The sequence below is a fragment of the Rattus norvegicus genome, chromosome 18, assembly GCF_036323735.1.
Source record: "Rattus norvegicus strain BN/NHsdMcwi chromosome 18, GRCr8, whole genome shotgun sequence".
In the NCBI taxonomy this organism is placed as follows: domain Eukaryota; kingdom Metazoa; phylum Chordata; class Mammalia; order Rodentia; family Muridae; genus Rattus; species Rattus norvegicus.
In genome coordinates this window covers 60557572-60570458 of record NC_086036.1, presented here as the reverse complement: position 1 = coordinate 60570458, position 12887 = coordinate 60557572, and the positions used below count along the sequence as shown (strand labels likewise).

The 12887-nt window shown below is 41.9% G+C and overlaps 1 long non-coding RNA gene and 1 pseudogene across 2 annotated transcripts in view; one reads left to right on the top strand and one right to left on the bottom strand.

Moving 5' to 3' along the window:
- The window catches only part of LOC102553083 (uncharacterized), a 110342-nt gene that overhangs the window by 67149 nt on the left and 30306 nt on the right, over positions 1-12887 (bottom strand). The window contains exon 3 of one of the 2 annotated variants that reach the window (XR_010059862.1): positions 8519-11761. The exons of the other annotated variant lie outside the window; for it this stretch is intronic. This is a non-coding gene — a long non-coding RNA (uncharacterized LOC102553083). Of the gene's footprint in view, positions 1-8518; positions 11762-12887 lie in introns of those variants that run through there. 2 annotated transcript variants of the gene reach the window in all.
- On the top strand, positions 10576-10673 carry LOC120098341 (U6 spliceosomal RNA; annotated as a pseudogene).

The following is a 12887-nucleotide window of genomic DNA, read 5'->3' as shown; positions in this document are numbered from 1 at the left end:
GTTACAAATTAAAAAGTATTTAGTTCAGTGACATCGCCCATGAGAAGCATGGGTTCCAACTAACTTTTCTTCTAATCCAGTCCCAGAGGCCTTACCTTAGGAGAATCCAACTATCCAGCCCCCTCGTTGGCTTGCTTTCTTACAGCTCATCATATCTTTGCACACAGGTTGAGAACTTGTTCTGTGTCTGTTCTGCTCCGTCACTCTATGTACTTTAGAGCAGATACTGATGTGTTATTTTGCTGCTAAAATAAAGTCGATTTTTCGGGTAGAGCCATCTCTCGACGCTCTTTTGATGAGTGCTCTCTTATGTCTCTGAAGGGATGCTAGTCTTGTGTTAGGTTTTATAGAGTAAGCGATGAGAATTTTAGCTTCAACAACGCTGCTGAAACTCTGCTTTCTAATTGAAGAGAGTTGTCACCTTGACCATGTTTCTCTTCTTTAAAAATCATGATATTGGGGGTTGGAGAGATGGCTCAGCGGTTAAGAGCATTGACTGCTCTTCCAGAGGTCCTGAGTTCAAATCCCAGCAACCACATGGTGGCTCACAACCACCTGTAATGAGATCTGATGCCCTCTTCCTGTGTGTCTGAAGACAGCTGCAGTGTCCTTGCATATAATAAATAAATCTTTTAAAAAAAAATCATGGTATTTTTCTGAAACTTCTTTAGGCAAATTTCTACTTTCAACTGAACATTAAAATATTATATTTTCTCTTTACATATAATGCTGAAATGAAAAGACAAAATTAGATGTTTTAGTGACCTTTTAGACAACCTTTACTAAACTTGCACAAGTCAATCTGAATTTGGGTAGGGAAGTGCCTAAGTTTACTCAAACAATATTGGTTATAATAGCATACAGATACTTATTTACTTTTAGTCATGTATTTTATATATGTTTTAAAGTTTTTAAATAAAATTATCCTTAAAATTGGAAAAAAGCCTTTGATTGATTTTTGTGCCCACTTCTTTGGGTTCATTAGGAATAATTACTTAATATTTTCATTAAAATTAATAGTAATAGTTTATTAATTAATGTTTTCATTTCTTTTTCTAGAACTTTACATACTTCTAGCCTATCTTCCCAGGCCATGTGACTTTAATAAGCATCTACATACAGAAGAAAAGAAAAAGGGTCATGTTAAGAACCAATTATGTGAGGAGTAAGATCCTAGAAGTAAGAGTGACTCATATATTAAAAGAAGACATAGTTCAAAATAAGGAGTGTTACCCCAGAGTCCTCAGGGATTCTACTCATTGAATTTTTCTAACAGGATAGTAAACCTGGGGGCACATTTTGATGGATGAGAAGGAGCAGATCCTTGTTTACCAAAGGCAAGCAACCTGAACCCATACGCTGATGGCTTATGGCCCTGGGTGTGACAGAGCGGTAGATGGGCATTCAAGGCGAATGCTCATGAAGTGCATTTGATAACTGGAGAAAATGGCAGTGAGTTATTTATTGAAGAGGCGAGAGGAGGGGTGATGTAAGTACTCATATGCGAAATTCTTAAATAAATAAATAAATAAATAAATAAATAAATAAATAAATACCAAGAGAAAAGGAAGCAGGATAAGAATCAAATACACACACAAGCCAGAAAGTAGTTTGTGGTTTCCCCATGTCCAAATTCACAGTTGAAGCTTTGCCTCAGTGTGAAGGTATTGGGATGTGGGGCCTTTCAGGACAATTAGTTCATGAGGATGGAGTCCCTGTAATAAAATTAATGCCTCAAAAGAATACACAGTGGGCAGATGCTCATGAAGGACCCTAGTTCTTACTGAAGTGTAAGTGCTATTAAGAGGCTTGGCCTGGTAGAAAGTAGGTAGGTTATGGAGTTCCTGTGAAGGACCCTAAGGGCTTTCTCTAGCTTTATACCCACTGCCTCAGGTCAAGATTAGGCCAAGTATCAGCTTCCCGCCTTGGGTCAAGGCTAGGCCAAGTTCCATTCTCCACCCACAGTTCTTAGGAGGAGCAGGGACATTCTTGAAAATCTGCAGAATGTACTGACTGATAGTCACCTGACCCTCTGGTCCCAGATAGAGTTCGAATGCACATCATATGCTTGCCAGACAATAGATTCAATATTCTTAGCCAATAAGTTTAAACTGTAATCTTGCTGATGTAACCTGTACCCCTAAAAAGTATAAAAACTGCTTGTTTTAGCCATTTGGGGTCGCCTTCCAGTCACTTGCCACGAGGGGCTGATTGAAGGTTGACCTGACACTCGGGAAAATAAACCTCTTGTGTTTGCATTGAACTCCATTCTTGTGTCTTACTTGGAGGGTATCCCGGTAGTTAAGATTCACTTCAAGTCTAATACTCACTCTTTCTTCTCTCTAAGCCACATGGACACAAATCAGAGAGGAAACCTCCACTAGAAACTGGATTTTCTAGCACCTTGGTCTTGGACATGGTGACATCTGGAACTACGAGAGGTGCTTATTGTTTAAGTGTCTTCTATGTTCCTATTATCACATAGCCTAGATAATGGGCAATTTATAAAGATAAAAAAAAAAAGAAAACCAATTTATTCCTTACAGTTCTTGATTCTTGGAGGTTCAAGGTTGAGGGTTCTGCATCTAGAGAGAGGGCCTTCACCTAGGACCCTCCCATGCAGAAGGGCAAAGTGGCACAGGCAACCCTCAGATTTCCCTGTGCCCAAGTACTCTTCTGTGGGTGCTTCAGTCAACAGCCCCAGCTAAGCCTAGTCTAGTGCCCACCCTGCTGAAGTGTCAGGCAGAACAGAAGTGTCCTGGGGTGTGAGCTCTCCATAGTGGTCCATCCAGCTGTCACTAAGTGACATCCAAGGATGCCCTCTGGAATAGAAGGATCACTCAGCCGCACCCTTCCTTGGTGCCCAAACCACATAATGTAGAAATACCTCTGCTGTTTGAAGTCAGCTCTCTGCAGCAGGGGGTGATGGGAGCAGTAGAAGATGCTTCTCTGTGTTTGGGAAGGGAATGCCTGAACCTCTCGGTTGGTTTTCACATTGGCATCTATAAGAATACAGGGAAACCTCCAAGAAGTTTGTGGGCTTCCATGAGCTGGAGCATTCCATCTAGATAGTTCTGTGTGCCATAGGCCTTGTTTTCTTACCTCAGTTTTTTTTTTTTCTGAATTCCCCCAGGACATTGCCTTTCCCCCCAGCAACAATCTAGTCACTTCATCTGGTCTTAGGTGCACAGCATAGGCATTGGGGGATAGAGCTTCACTCTACCCGGGAAGGGTCTTTTGAAAATTCCAATAGACACTCCTGGGTGATAACTACAGGCTATTCTAAATGGGAAGATGACAGTTCAACAACCGGGTAGATCTTGTCCTGAATAAACATCTTCATCTGTTCCCCGTTGTGGAGACCCTAAGAGTGTGTGTGTGTGTGTGTGTGTGTGTGTGTGTGTGTGTGTAGTTCCTGGGTGTTTGTTTAGCTTGTTTGTGTGTGTGTGTGTGTGTGTGTGTGTGTGTGTGTGTATAGTTCCTGGGTGTTTGTTTAGCTTGTTTGTGTGTGTGTGTGTGAGTGTGTGTGTGTGTGTGTGTAGTTCCTGGGTGTTTGTTTAGCTTGTGTTTGTGTGTGTGTGTGTGTGTGTGTGTGTGTGTGTGTGTAGTTCCTGGGTGTTTGTTTAGCTTGTGTGTGTGTGTGTGTGTGTGTGTGTGTATAGTTCCTGGGTGTTTGTTTAGCTTGTGTGTGTGTGTGTGTGTGTGTGTGTGTGTGTGTAGTTCCTGGGTGTTTGTTTAGCTTGTTTGTGTGTGTGTGTGTGTGTGTGTGTGTGTGTGTGTGTGTATAGTTCCTGGGTGTTTGTTTAGCTTGTGTGTGTGTGTGTGTGTGTGTGTGTGTGTGTGTGTGTGTGTGTGTGTAGTTCCTGGGTGTATGTGGAGGCCCTGTTTGTGTGTGTAGGCCCTGGGTGTGGGGGAAGGGTGGGAGCTGGTTTTAATCCCCCTAAAACAATTCTCTGACATTCAAGTGTCAAGAGTTGTCACATCTAGGATAGTCTCCAGGGACCATCTAATCTTTCCCTCTCATTTTGTAAAAGAAGAAACCTACATCTTGAATGTATGGGCGTGTTCTAAATTAGAGCGTTTATAACTGTCGGGAGAGGCAGAAAGCCCAGTCTCCCCACTCCAGGCCCATATTGTGTGTGGGGGCATGTGGGTACACATGGGCATGCCTCACATCTTCTTACATAATTCTAGGCAATGATAAAAACTGGATAAGCATCTGGGTAAGGTAGGGTAGTGTGCACCTATAATTTTAGCATTTGTAAGGCTGAGGTAGGAAGAGTTTGAAGCCAGTCCTAGCAAGTTTCTGTCTCAAAGCAAAAAGAAACAAAGTTTAAAAAAACGGAAACCAGATTTTAGCACTTCCTCCCTAGGTCATTTCCCAGTGGTTTATGGCCAACAAAGGTGAAAGGAATCCCCACTCAGAAGCAAGGGGAGTGGGTGGTGCCTGACAAGTGTTAGCCTGTCCTGTGGTGGGCCTTATCTATGCCGAGTAGAGCCGAGCTTGAAAGAAAGCCAGGGAGACTTCAGGGCCAGGCAAAAGGATTTCTGGTTTCCCAGTCTCCAGTGCTGGGCAGGTGCTGGCCACCCTGCCGCTTGCTGGCCTCAAGAAGGCCTGTTATTTTAGGGCTTTGGAAAGGCTCACAGGACATTGTGTTTGCAGGAAACAGGCTCCCTGCAAACGCTTGCACTGGGTACATGCCTTGCGTCAGCCTTCTGTTGCTTTCTCTTCTTGGCATCTGAATTGGAGCGTGTGGATCTTTGTCTGGCTAATGAGAAACTACACAAGGAAGGATTTAGGAGGTAATTGTTTACAACCGGGCTAATTTTCTCAATGAAAATGTTTTATGGATTTCCTTTTTAAGAAAGATATTGTTCTCCTGGTCATTGATCTTAAAGTTTGTTATGTATTTTGAGGTGTGTTCCCTTTAAACTCTGTTACTAAGTTCAGGGGGAAAACTAGCTTCAAGTTACCACCCTTCCTCCAAGGTTTCTCTGAAACCTTGAATTGAAAAAAGGAGACAGAATTTTATCTGCCAAGCAAGTTAGGACACAGATAGGGTTCCAGTGTATTCCTGAGAGCTTGTGTGTGGGAAGAGGATAGAGAGGGTGGAGTACTTAGGGGAATCTCTGTCCTCAGAAGGGGCAAAGAGAATTTTTATGGAACCCAGAGGTACTCAGGAGAGGGTTTTAATGAAGAAAGGAGAACTGGGTCCTTCCTTCTTTTTGATGATGTGATTTTGCTGTCTTCTAGGGGTTCCTGCCATTGTTGAGACTCTCTCTGTCCCCTAAATCCCTAGAACTGTGAGATTTTAAATGACAATAACAACAACAAAAGACCCCGACAGACTCACAAAACTTCTTTTCTTTCTAAAGTTATTCAGCCTCAAGAATTTCCCGGTGAGGGAGGATAATGGACTAACGGAAAGCATCTCTAAGGAATGTTCATTTATTTAAGATGTTCATTTATTTAAGATTTATTTAATTATGTCCTTGGGGTTACTCTCCGTACACACTGTTTTTTAAAAAAAAATGATTCCGAATTCCTGTGCTAATTTCACTCACTTATGGCCCCAAAGCTGGCTGCACCCTGCCTCCACCTTCCAGGCTTTTCAGACAGTAAAAATAATAAGCTGTTCTGTGTGCTCAGACCTTATGCTGTCTTTGCCACATTAGCATTTCGTTCTTGTTCCAGACAGCATCTGCCTGGTGCAAACCCTCAGCCAGTTCCTGTGGTACCCAACTGAGCAAAGGAGACTGTTCTGAGGCTCTCAGGGGCTCGTAAATTAATTCTGAAAACACCAACATAGTCGTTCCTCTGGAGTTTGCCACGGGGATGCAGGATCCTGGAAACGAATCCATGTACAGCTCAGGGCTGTCTAAGGCAATGCTTTTGCTAAGTCTAACGCCAGAGAACAAGCCACTGAATAACAACTCACTATCTTCATCTGCCCTTCTGGTTTCCCTGGACCTCTTCACTTTGATTGGCAGGGAAGTTATAGCTGGCAGAGGCCCGTTGAGACCACTGTGGGAATGAGTTGACAAAACCATGCTGGCTCCAGTGAGAACCAGCCGTGTATTTGCTCTGTGGGCTGAGCAGACCCTGTTCACTCCCACAGACAAATCCATCCTCAACCGCTTAGGATGCAGCCTTTTCAACAAGTTAAAGTGTCAACAGGAGACTTCCCAGAGAGACGGAATATGCACTTGGCGACTTCTTCCAGAGCAGGGATAAAAACCAAACAAACCCCGAACTGCGAAGTGTAGAACTATTTCAGATTTCATCAAGGATTTGAGGCTGGTAGGGGAGATAGCTGAATCTTAGAAGAGCTCTCTCTGCAGTGATGGGAAAGTAGCCAGAGACCTGAGGGACACTGGGGCCCAGTCCAACTGGGGAAGGATGCTGTGCGGAGCCAAGGCTTGTGCACGGCTTCTCTCCAAATGTACTGACCTTGACATTGAAGCACAGGTCTTAGGTAGGGCCTAGAGCACCATAGGTGACCAGAACTGAGGAGGAAACCTAGACGGTAATTCATGTCATGGGATGGGCAGCATAGCATGGGGGTAGCCGTGTGCTGGGAATTGCTCAATAGATCTCTCACAAATCATAGGTGTCTGTTTGCAAATTTTTTGTCTTAATGGGTGTTTAGCACAATTTATAATGAATTCATACTCTACTATATAAACCATATTGCAGTGGTTCTCAACCAATGGTCATGACCCCTTTGGGGGTTACAGATCAGATTATCATGAATATCAGATATTTATATATTATATTCATAACAATAGGAAAATTACAGTAATAGAGTAGCAATGAAATAATTCGAGTCAGCACAACATGATGAACTGTTGTAAAAGGTCACAGCATTAGGAAGGTTGAAAACCACTGGCATACTGTATTCATTAATGGTGGTCAGTTATCTGTTAAGAAACTGTCAGGAAGTGTAAGGGGGGCAGCCTTAGTTGGGGTTTTCATTGCTGTGAACAGACACCATGACCATGGCAACTCTTTTTTTTTTTTTTTCTTTTTTCTATTTTTCGGAGCTGGGGACCGAACCCAGGGCCTTGTGTTTGCTAGGCAAGCGCTCTACCACTGAGCTAAATCCCCAGCCCCCCCTTTTTTTTTTAATATTTTGGTTTTCTTTCTTTCTTTCTTTCTTTCTTTTTTTTTAAAGATTTATTCATTTATTATATATAAGTACACTGTAGCTGTCTTCAGATACACCAGAAGAGGGCATCAGATCTCTTTACAGATGGTTGTGAGCCACCATGTGGTTGCTGGGAATTGAACTCAGGACCTCTGGAAGAGCAGTCAGTGCTCTTAACCACTGAGCCATCTCTCCAGCCCCAGACCATGGCACCTCTTATAAGGACAACACTTCCTTGGGGCTGGCTCACAGGTTTAGAGGTGCCAGGTTTAGATTATCATCATGGCAGGAAGCTCGGGAGCACCCAGACAGGTACTGGAGGAGCTGAGAGTTCCACATCTTCATCTGACTGCAGTCAGGAGAAACTGACTCTCTGCACAGGGCAGACAGAGCTTCATAGCCCACCCCACAGTGATGCACTTCCTCCTACAAGGCCACATCTCCTAACAGTAACATTCTCCAGGGACCAAGTATATTCAAACCACCATAGAGGAAGACGTTGTTGTTGCTGTTATCATTATTATGATTAATTATTTTCTGATCATTATTCATTGTGAGAATATCTGTCCATCACAGTGGGCAAAGCATAGGGGCTGGTTACAAATGAGTCAAGAATCAGACTAAAGTAAGCGACTGGGCTAAAGTGGACTCAGCCTGTAGCCCTCAAGTTCCACTCTCCCGTGCCCACGTTGTCTAGCTGTGCCCCACCACTTGCGTGTTGATATGAGATTTTTCGTTATATTTTCTTTTACATGGTTTTAGTTTCCAATTTATACTTCTACGTCAATACGACTTGTAATTTCTTCAAAATCTACTATCAGTTTGAATCGTTCTATCATGACTAACATTTCATAAAATTAGATATTGGTAAGTGTTTGATCACTGTTTAAATCCGCATAGTGGTTGTAGCCATTGCTAGGTGGTGTCGAAGTGAATGCTGGTTGGACTTGACGTCATAATGATGTTGATGAAGGCTGGAGCGTCACCCCTTTGTCACCTTTGATGAGCTGGGTAATGGTTTCAATGCTAGAACACTCTCCCCCCACTCACTTTGTAATAAGCATGTAATAGCTGCAAAGATTATGCACTATTTTTTTTATTCTTTTTTTTAAAATATTTATTTATTTATTTTATGTATAAGTACACCATAACTGTCTTCAGACACACCAGAAGAGGGCATCAGATCTCATTACAGATGGTTGTGAGCCACCATGTGGTTGCTGGGATTTGAACTCAGGACCTCTGGAAGAGCAGTCGGTGCTCTTAACCGCTGAGCCATCTCTCCAGCCCCCAAGATTATGCACTATTAAGTTTAATCTACATTAGCCAAGTTATAAATCCAGCTCTCTGGTAGAGTGCTTGCCCAGTATGTCTGAGGCCCTGGGTTTGATCCCTAACAACATAGACAACTTAAAAGACCATTTGTGGGGTTGGGGATTTTGCTCAGTGGTAGAGCACTTGCCTAGCAAGCGCAAGGTCCTGGGTTCAGTCCCCAGCTCCGAAAAAAAGAAAAAAAAAAGACCATTTGTTAAACATTTTTGGTCATTTTCTTGCTTAATTTTTATTTCCTGGGTCAGGGTCTCATGTAGCTCAGTATTGCTTTAAACTTGCTATGTAGCCAAGACTGACCTTGAACTCCTGATCCTCCTCTCTCTACCTTCCAAGGGCTGAGGTTATAGGTGTACACCACAGTAACTGGACAGAATTCCTTTTTTTCCTTATTGTGATGGTTTGTATATGCTTGGCCCAGGGAATGGCACTATTAGAAGGTGTGGCCTTGTTGGAGTAGGTGTGTCACTGTAGGTGTGGGCTTTGAGACCCTCATCTTAGTTGCCTAGAAGTCAGTATTCTGCTAGCACCTTTAGAAGAAGATGTAGAATTCTCAGTTCCTCCTGCACCATGCCTGTCTGGATGCTGCCATACTCTTACCTTGAAGATACTGAACTGAATCTCTGAAGCTGTAAGCCAGCCCCAATTAAATGTTGTCCTTACAGCATTGTCTTGGTCATGGTGTACTAGCAGTAAAACCCTAACTAAGACACTTGTGGTATCCAGGATTGAACTGGCGCTACGCAAATGATCTCCCACTGAGCTGTATCCCAGAACTCTATCATTTTTATAAGTTTAGACAACAACGAGATGTTTAGTCAAGTACCAATTTAAAGCATAGGCCAATTCTTTAGTGTAACTATTTCAAGCTACCGCCATGGTGACATCATTGAGCACAGAGCTGGAAAGGGATTGTATTTAGCTCCTATAGAGATACAGTGGATGTAAAATAACTGAAAGATAAATATAACAAAACATAAATATAAAATACTGAAATGTAGCAATATTATAAAATGATAAGTCTTGAATGTTTATCATCCTTGCTTCTACTAATTTATTTAGTGGTGAGTTTACAACATTTAACTGTTTAATAGCTATATTTAGCAGCTGTTGATCAATATTTGTACTAGTCAGATTTTTGTCAACAAACCTAGACATGTCTGAGAAAAGGAATTTTTAGCTGAGGAATTATCTCCATCAGACTGTAGGCAAGTTTGTCAGGTATTTTCTTGATGGCTGATTGATGTGGCAGGGACCAATCCACTGTGGGCGGTTCCATTCCTAGGCTGTTGGTACTGGGTTGTGTAAGAACACAAACTGAGGAAGCCATGGGAAGGTGTTCTATCACTCCCCTTCTTCCCAACTTTAAACCTCTTTTCCATACCTCAAGGCCCCCTTCTAATTTTATGACCTATACCCACACTTACTCCTCCACAAATTCACATTCATAAAACCGGGAAGCTAGTTATCTCATATGAGAGAGAATGTGTGATATTTGTGCCTTTGGGTCCAAGAGACCTCATTTAATTCAACGACAATCTCTAGTTCCATTCAGTTCCCTGTGAGTTTCATTTTTCTTTATGACTGAATAAATTGTCACTGTATACTTGCAAAACGTTTTTCATTACCCATTCATCTGTTAAGGAACATCTTGGCTGATCCTTGTTCTTGTGAATGGAGTAAAAATAAGCATGGATATGTAAGTATCTCTGTGGGAGAACATAGAGTTAAGAGTCTTTAATGTGTCTATAATTTTTGACCCTACAATCCAACTTCTAGAAATATGCGCCCTAGAACTGCTCAGAGACACACATTTGAGTTATAGTGAATGCCTACAGTCCACGAGTTAGTTATGATGAATGTCTATAGTCCATGAGTTATGATGAGTGCCTGTGGCCCGCAAGTTAGTTATAGTGAATGTGTTTAATCCATGAGTTATGGTGAAAGCCTGTAGTCCATGTGCTCAGGAGGATGAGACAGAAGTCTGAGACTTTGAGATCAGACTAAGCTACAGAGTAAGTTCTAAGCCAGACAGAGCAAGACCCAGTTTCAAACAAAACAAGACACAAAGCAAACAGATAAAAACAAAACACAACACGTGACAGCACATATCCTAAAATTGGAAGGAGACAGAACAAGTTAGCCTGGCCTCTGTGCAAAGGTGACATGACAATCTGTGAAGTGGCCCATAGTTTTTGGAGAGAGGATTCCGTGGACAGGAATGGGTAGTACTCTTTCGGAGGACTTAAATTTGTTTCCCAGCACTGGGTGACTTACACTGCCTGTGACTCTAGCTCCAGGGACTCTGATACTTCTTGACTCTGCAGACACCTACACACACATGCACATGGCTGCACACAGAGACACTTATAACTTTAAATATATGCATATCTTAAATTATGTGTGCATAATTTTAAAAATAAAATAAATCTTTAAAATCTATCGCATACATTCAAAGATGCTGCAAAAGATGTTTATGTAAAGGCTATAGCTGGAGAGACAGATCAGCTGTCAAGAGTGATTTCTGCTCTTCCAGAGGGTAAGAATTTGGTTCTCAGCAGACTTCAACTCCAGCTCTAGGGGATCTGAAACCCTTCTGGCTCCGTCAATGCCTGCACCCAAGGGCATATACCCATATACACATAACTAAAAATAAAATAAATATTATTCTTAAAAACATATTTTCCTCGCATGATGTAGCAAATAACTAGATGCAAGTTTAGACAGGTATGGTGGTACATGCCTTTAGTTCCAGTTCTTGGGAGGCAGAGAAAGTTGGACTCTTGGAAGGTTAAGGCCAATTTGGTCTGTGTAGACAGTTCCAGGCTACCAGAGCTACATGGTGAGTCCTAGTCTCAAAAAAGGAGTGAGTTTAGTATTCTATAATACGATTGTAATTTTAACCTAGCAGTTCCAGGCCTAGGCCTAGGGATAGTTTGAACACAGAAGGAAATGTTCTGGGCTCAACTTTCTTTTCATCCCATCATCTGAGGAAATAAAGCTACATTTACACAGTTGTATCTGTGGCCGCTCTGGCAAGGGGTCACATCCAAAGACCACCTAGGTCTGTATTATCCAGCTAGAATACAGACACACCCCTAGTACACACCTTTAATACTTAACAGTGAAGGTAAGAAAGTTAATTTGTGGAGGAAGCAGCCATGTTTGTAAGTGACGTCTAATTGAGGGGCAGACAAAGTGATGAATCAGAGAAAGATTTATAGAATGAGTCAGAGATATGATACACCTAACTCACATGAAAATACCGCAGGAAAGAGAGGCTTCTTAAGATCATCATCATCATCATCATCATCATCATCATCAGCAGCAGCAGCAGCAGCAGCAGCAGCAGCAGCAGTAGCAGTAGCAGCAGAAGAGAGAGAGAGAGAGAGAGAGAGAGAGAGAGAGAGAGAGAGAATGAGAATATATGGTGGTGATGTGTGGTGTGAGTAATTCAGTCAGAAGCTGAGAGACACCAAATTGAATCAGTCAGCTTGGAAGATTAGATTGTACAGAGGCTAGAAGCTTCCAGGCCTAGGCCTAGGGATAGTTTGAACACAGAAGGAAATGTTCTGGGCTCCACTTTCTTTTCATCCCATCATCTGAGGAAATAAAGCTACATTTACACAGTTGTATCTGAAGTTATATTTCTGGCATGGACATATTGCTATTACCTCTATTACTAGATTCTTCAATATAATCAAATATTTCTAGTATTAAATTCTAAATATCTGGCAATATATAATGATTATTACATAACAACAGTGGAAAAATAGAGCAAAATTGTGCATGCAATGTGATCCCAACATTTTATTAAATGTACACGTGTTAAGTTGAAGCAAGCGTGCTAAAATTGGATTCATGATTACCTGTGTTTACCATGAATGATTTCTTGTTTTCTTTAAATAATTTATCAACTTTGTAAGTCTTTAATTAAAAAAATTATTTTATGTGATTTGTGTTTTGCCAGCCTGTATGTCTGTGTACCACATGCATGCCTGTGGCCAGCAGAGGCCAAAAGAGGGATTTAGATCCCTGGAACTAGAATTATAGATTATTGTAAATTGCCATGTGAGGTGCTGGGAACTGAACTTGGGTCCTCTGGAAGAGTAGCAAGTGGTTTTAATTTCTGAGCCATCTCTCTAGACCCTGTCAGTCCCTCTTGGATCACCATGTTAGTCCCTCTGCTCCCACCTCTGCTGTCTGTGGGGATTCTGTCATAGCCCGCCCCATACCCAGGATACTGAAATCTACATATGCTTAGGTCTGTAAATAAAATACAGCATTGTTTGCATAGAACCCACACTTATTCTCTGCTTTAGGTCATCTCTAAATTACTCAGTGGTTCTCAATCTGTGGGTCACAAGCCTTCTGGGGGTTGCACACCAGATATTCTGCATATTGGATGTT